The 6,965-nt window shown below is 36.1% G+C and overlaps 1 long non-coding RNA gene across 1 annotated transcript in view; it reads right to left on the reverse strand.

Annotated features, from left to right (window-relative positions):
• Positions 1-498: 498 nt before the first annotated feature.
• Positions 499-6,965, reverse strand: part of LOC105179092 — a 9,593-nt gene continuing 3,126 nt past the window's right edge. The window contains exons 5-6 of the long non-coding RNA XR_849216.2: positions 1,082-1,153; positions 499-835 (exon numbers count right to left, since the gene is read on the reverse strand). This is a non-coding gene — a long non-coding RNA (uncharacterized LOC105179092). The remainder of the gene's footprint in view (positions 836-1,081; positions 1,154-6,965) is intronic.

Here is a 6,965-nt window from a genome sequence, read left to right on the forward strand (position 1 = left end):
GTTTGGTTAAGCAAGGCCCTAAGAAAATAAACTAAAAGGTCACTATTATGTCGGAAACTGATATGTGATAATGAACATTTGTGATTTCTTATATCTGCTGATATTATTTGATGAATATTGATTGGTTGATACGATTGTATTATGTTTGACTTGCAACATGTATATATATTGCTTGACTATATTTACTGAGTAGGCAGCTCACACTTAACCACCTACTTTTCGGGAGATAAATCATACTGACTAGTAATTAGAGTTTGAGCCTCTCCGTTCTTGTTAATAAGTGGGTTAGCTGTGATATCTGAAACCAAGACTTTTATTATAAGAATATTAAATATGACAGTCTCTAGCCAGCTTTGCATTTAAAAGCTTCTTAGCTGGTTGTGTCATTTTTATTTTGGGAATGCAAACGAGGACGTCTGGGGAGAGTAATATTATCTTTTGAATATGCCTATTATCTCATGAGACGTTTATATATTATATTGATTACTAAAAAGGGAATGTTATGATATATTAGTGGTAATTAAGTATAATGTTGTAAGGGGTGTTAAAGTTAGGGAAAATAACACAATTACATTGACTATATGCCTTAAGTATCACTAATATCTGCATGAGGTGGACGGCAAATACATCACTAACTGTCGTTTTGTCCAACTCGTCACACATCTTGATAAATTCGTCAAAAGGAGGGCAAACCTCAACAGAATTTTGCTCAGTATCTAGCGATTTGTTGTGCCGGTTTATTGACCGAGTAAGATAACTGTACTTTTTTAACGTGTCTGCTAAGCCACTTGTTCTTTGCACATCAAACCCCTCGAAGATCTTAGTCGTGAAGCAACTGCCACAAGCAATTAGGTAAGCACTAACAAAAACTAACCAAAATATGATGACAAGAAGACCACAATAATGTGAGTAGAAATCAAAATAAGGATAAACTCTCGTTAGGAAACAGGTGCTTTCCTCTCACTATATGATAATTAGGTCTTTTCTTTAGTTAAAATCCACTTTCAATAATGGATGATTTATATTAACAGAAAGGTCGATTAAACATCATAAAACTACAGAATTACGAAGTGCTGCTTACACTGGTTTGATGCTTTCAGCTGGCTCAGAGGAATTTTGATCACCTTCCACCAGATATACCATCTTCTTAAGCCTACATCACTTTCAAATATCATTAAAATTTATCAAAGGAAAAGAAGGTAAGAAATTAATGATCATTCATACAGCACCGGCAGAGCCCTCAAAGTAGGGGAAAAAGAACTTTCTAGGAACATTTACTGAATCTGGAGATACAAATACACAAATTTAAAAGTGACTCAAACAGACAACTTTCAATTTTACAAAAAGCCTCAACCACATTTAAGTGGAAAATGAAAGAAGAGAAGCAATGATTTTTTATCATAAAGAATTTGGATAAAAATGCTTGTATTACATATTAGTTGGAAGCTCTTGGACATGACTGGTTATGCTATTGGGATATGGCACTTGACCTTTCTTAAACAAGAGAAGAAGAAATTGATCACATCTTTCCTAAGATAAAAACTACCACTATCAAGCTGCTTTCACAAAGAAACCTATCAACTATTACACTGGTATGGAGTAAAAACTCCTTAGAGATTACAACCCGAATAATAAGAGATTTACAGAAATGAAATATACAACAAAAGAAGATGTAAAATCACTATTTGAAATTGGCTCAGGTATTAAGCCAGATCCGTAAACCGAAAGAGGGACTCGGTCACCAAAGAGTACCGTTCCCAAGAACCCGAAAAGACCCTCACAAACCCACGGTTGCACCTCACCAAAACCACCCTATGAACACGGGTCACAAAGACCATAGAGGTCACCGAGAAGGCCAAGGAACACTCACACAGTGAACTCACAGAGATATCGGAGTGAATGTAGGAGAAAACAGATTTCAGTATCGCGTACCCGAAGGGGAAGAGGAAACCCCCAATTTATACATCTCTTCAAGTAACGGCCGAGGGGGTGTGACGGTTAGGCGGTTTCCTTGAAGCCATTGAGTTGGCTTCGGAAACAGGCCGACCGGAGACGGTTCTAACCGCCATCGGAAGGTGAGAAGAGGGAGGAGAGGAAGGGGTCGGCGGAAGAGAGAGAGAAAAGTAAGGGTTTTGACCGATTAGGGTTAGGGAGTGATATTTAAGTGAGCAGCCTAGGTCGGGTAACCTGTTAGGGTCGGGTCAGTGGGTAGAGGGCCTCCAAGAGTGGGTTGTGGGCTTTGTCGGGTTTTGGGCTCCGGGATATTTGGGCCATTTATACTTATCATACCCCACCGTGGACCAAATACCCAATGGCCAGGTCAGGGGTGTTGGATCTGGTCTTTTTCATCATTGCCAAAAATAAGTCCTCCGTGGGTGTACCTGCAAGACAGAACTACCTACAAGACTTTCAGTCAGGATTAAGGTGGAGTAGTTTTAAACACTTATATCTGCAGGATTTTCTTCAGAACTGATCTTTTCCAATTTTATGACATCTCTACCCACAATATCTCTAATGGAATGATACCTAACATCTATATGCTTTGTTCTATCATGAAATACAGGGTTTTTACACAGTTGAATAGAGGATTGACTGTCAGAGAAAATTATAAGTTTTTCTTTTGAAAACCCAATTCCTTTTATGAGCCCGTCAAGCCATAAGGCTTCTTTAAAAGCTTCTGTAGTTGCTATATATTCAGCTTCAGTGGTTGATAATGCAACAATATGTTGTAATTGAGACTTCCAACTAATGCAAGAACCACACAAAGTAAAAATGTATGAAGATGTAGATTTTCTACTATCTCTATCATTTGCATAATTTGAGTCTACATAACCAATAAGACGAGTATCATCAGAATATCTAGAAAAGGAAATACCGACGTTATCAGACCCACGTAAGTATCTAAGTAAGTATTTAAGTGCTTCCCAATGAGGGGGACCAGGGTTGGACATGAACCGACTGAGACAGCTAATAGAATAAGCAACATCAGGTCTAGTACAAACCATTAGAAACATAACAGAGCCAATCAAATTTGAATAAGGAATTTTCTCCATTTTTTGTTTTTCAGACATAGTTTTGGGAGATTGCTCTTTGCTGAGTTGAAAATGAGCTGCTAGAGGTACAGCGGTGGGTTTAGCATTTTCCATTGAGAATTTTCTAAGCACATTTAACAGATATGATTTTTGGTTTAGAAAAATGGAAAACTGTTTTCTATCCCTATCAATACTCATACCAAGAATTTGTTTGGCATTTCCATGGTCTTTCATTTCAAAAGCTTTGCACAAATCTTTTTGTAGAGTAGATATAAGAAGTGGGCTAGGGCTAGCAATTAACATATCATCCACATATAGGACTAAGAAAATTGGGGAATCATACACATATTTAAAGTAAAGGCAATGGTCATGCTGACTCCTAATGAAATTTAAAGATAACATAAACTCATCGAATTTTTTGTTCCATTGACGAGGAGATTGTTTCAAACCATAGAGAGATTTTTTCAATAGACACACATAGTCAGGTTTTGACAAATCAATAAAACCAAGTGGTTGATTCATATAAATGCATTCTTCTAAGTCACCATGCAAAAAGGCAGTTTTGACGTCCATTTGTTTTAATTCCCAGTCATAATGAGTAGTGAGGGCAAGTATAATGCGGACTGTAGTGTACTTAACTACCGGTGAGAAGATTTCATTATAATCTATACCTTCTTTCTGTGTAAATCCCTTAGCAACTAATCTGGCCTTATATTTGATGGGGTTTTCTTGTTTTATCTTGAATAACCATTTGCAATCAACAATAGAGGTATCTTTTGGTTTAGGGACAAGAATCCATGTTTTGTTATCCTTTAGGGATTTCATTTCCTCTTTCATAGCACTAAGCCATTTATCCGATTTTAAGGCTTCTTCTACACTAGAGGGTTCTACAGATTCTATGTTAAAACTTGTATGAAAATCCCTAAGTTTACTAGGTATTCTAGGTTGCCTTCTATCTCTATCTCTAGTGAGTTGATAGTCGTCTAAAGGATTCTGATTCTGAATTTCTGGGGTTGCTATTTCTAGATTGTTCCCTAGTTCTTCATTATTATCTAGTTGTTTTGTCTCATTATCACCTAATTCCTCCCCTTCTTGGTTATCCTGTAATTCTATTTTATTAAAAGTTGGGTCTTTTCCTAGGGGTTGAGTTCTTTCTAAACATGGCATTTCGTTCTCATTAAAGGTAACATTTCTGCTTATTAGGACTTTAAATCCAGGTTTACTCCTAACCCAAAGTCTATATCCTTTAATGCCCTCAGGATAACCAATAAAAACACATTTAACAGATTTTGAATCAAGTTTATCAGATTCTTGGAGAACAAATGCAGCACAACCAAACACACGTAAGGATGACATATCAGGTAATTTTTCATACCACATAAAATCAGGAGTTTTCCCAAGTAAAGGCACAGAAGGGGATAAATTTATAAGATGAACAGCAGTTAAGACAGCTTCCCCCCAAAAAGTTTTAGGTAACCAAGCTAATCAATAAACATCTAACTTTATCAAGAAGTGTACGATTCATACGTTCAGCAATTCCATTTTGTTGGGGTATAGGGATTTGTCTTGTGCCTTTTAATACCAAATTCCTCACACATATCAGAGAAACTTTTGTTGCAAAATTCTAATCCATTATCAGTCCTAAGAGATTTTAACCTCTTACCTGTTTGATTTTCAACAAGAATTTTCCATTTCTTGAATTTTTCAAAGACTTCAGATTTATGTTTCATCAAAAAAACAAATACTTTTCGAGAAAAATTATCAATGATGGAAAGGAAATAACGATTTCCACCGTGGGTGGGTGTATTACTAGGGCCCCAAACATCAGCATGCACATAATCTAAGACACATGGAGACATAGATGGATTTGGGGATGGGGATGTAGGAAACTGAACCCTATGTTGTTTGCCCATGACACATTCATCACAAAAATCTATTTTGTCAATTCTATCATTTAGAATACCATCTCTTTTTAGAAAATCAAGGCCTTTTTGACTGATATGGCCTAATCGTTTATGCCACAAAGTAGTGAAATCACAGTTAGACACCGATGCAGCAAAATTATATGATGCAGTACATATGTCAAGGTTTCGTTTTCTTTCAGCTTTGAAAACAACTAATGATCCTTTCATAATTTTCATGAAGCCTTTGCCCCATCTGCCTTCTAAACCACTTTCTTCTAATGCAGCACATGATATGAGATTATGACTTAAATCAGGAACGAATCTGACATTTTTCAAAATCATTTGATAACCATCAAAACAAAGTGAGATGTCACCGAGACCCTTAATCTCACATTTTTTCTCATTTGCCATGGAAACAAAACCAATGTGCTCATATTTCAGATTTGTGAAAATTTCTTTGAAAGGACTCATGTGAAATGTGCAACCTGATTCTATAAGCCACTCATGCATGTCAAATGTGTTCACAGAATTCGCTTCATAAACAACAAATACTTCACCATTAGACTCAATAGACACATTATTGGTTTGTTCTTTATCATCATAGTTTCTATTCTCACGTCTAGGTTTTCTACAGTCTTTAATATAGTGACCTTTAGTGCCACAATTATAACATCCCTAAGGTTTGTTTCTCTTGGTTTTGACTTACTCCTGTAATTTTTATTTCTACTTCTGCTTCTGCTATTATATCGAGAATTCTGATTTCTAAACTTAGGTCTACCCCTAACAGAATTAATCTCATATTGATTCTGGCTAGGTTTATTAATCTTAAGGTCTAGTTCTTTACTCTTTAGACCATTTACCACTGTTTCTATATTGATACTGTCCCTACCGTATTTTATGGCAGCCTTAACATCAGAGTATGATTCAGGGATAACATTTAACAACACAATGGGGGAATATTCATCAATGTACTTATCACCCGTAAGTTTAATATCCTGAATTAGCTTAGTAAAATCATCAAGATTTTCATCGATATTCTTGGACAGATCAAGTTTATATCTAAAGAATTTTTCTAATAAAAACAGTTTATTAGGAAGAGAAATTTCAGTATATAAATCTTCGAGTCTTTTGAAGAATCTAATTTTCCAACTTTTCGTAAAACAGTGTCGGACAAATTTAAAACGATAGAGGAATATGCAAACTCATCATTTTCTTGTTTCTTTTCTTCAGAAATGTTTTTCACATATTTGCCATCAATGGCTTTGAAAACTTTTTGTTGAATAAGAATGCCTTTCATCTTTTGTTGCCATATAGAAAAATCGAATTTTCCATCAAAGGGTTGTAGACTGTAACCAGCCATTTTAAAGAAGTTTTAACAAAAAAAAAAAAAGTTCGAGTTTTTAAAAACAGACAAAGAGAATACCGGACCAGAAAAAAATATGACCAGTTACCACTAGATACTAAAACAACAAAGTTACAGAAGTGATGTGAGTTTCAGAAAACAGAGTTACAGAAACAATGTAAATTTCGGAAAGTAATACACTAATCCCAGATATCACAAAGATATAACAGTAGCAAGATTATACACACGGATAATGCACTGATTATAGAAACAGAGAAATAGGCCACAAACAGATATCACCAATATTCAAGGAAAAATAAACCAAGGAATGACAGAGAATAAACAACAGTTAATATGGCAGGAAAAACAGAACCGAGGCTCACCAGCCTAAGTCCCGTCCAGATACCTGACGACCTCAGGGGTCCGGTCAGGAGGGATATTAGGGGGTTTCACCACGGCAAGCAGGAGTAATATAAAGGGATAATAACGACAGTAATATACGCAGGAAAAACAGAAAGGAATGAGAACCAGAGGAGGGGTTTTCCGAAAGTTTACCGCCACCAGGATCAGCACAGATCATAGAATCGGCTCTGATACCACTGTAGGGAATAACCCTCACAGTGGTACTCTGCTTTCACAAAGAAACCTATCAACTATTACACTGGTATGGAGTAAAAACTCCTTAGA

Source organism: Sesamum indicum, unplaced genomic scaffold (assembly GCF_000512975.1).
Source record: "Sesamum indicum cultivar Zhongzhi No. 13 unplaced genomic scaffold, S_indicum_v1.0 scaffold00121, whole genome shotgun sequence".
NCBI lineage: Eukaryota > Viridiplantae > Streptophyta > Magnoliopsida > Lamiales > Pedaliaceae > Sesamum > Sesamum indicum.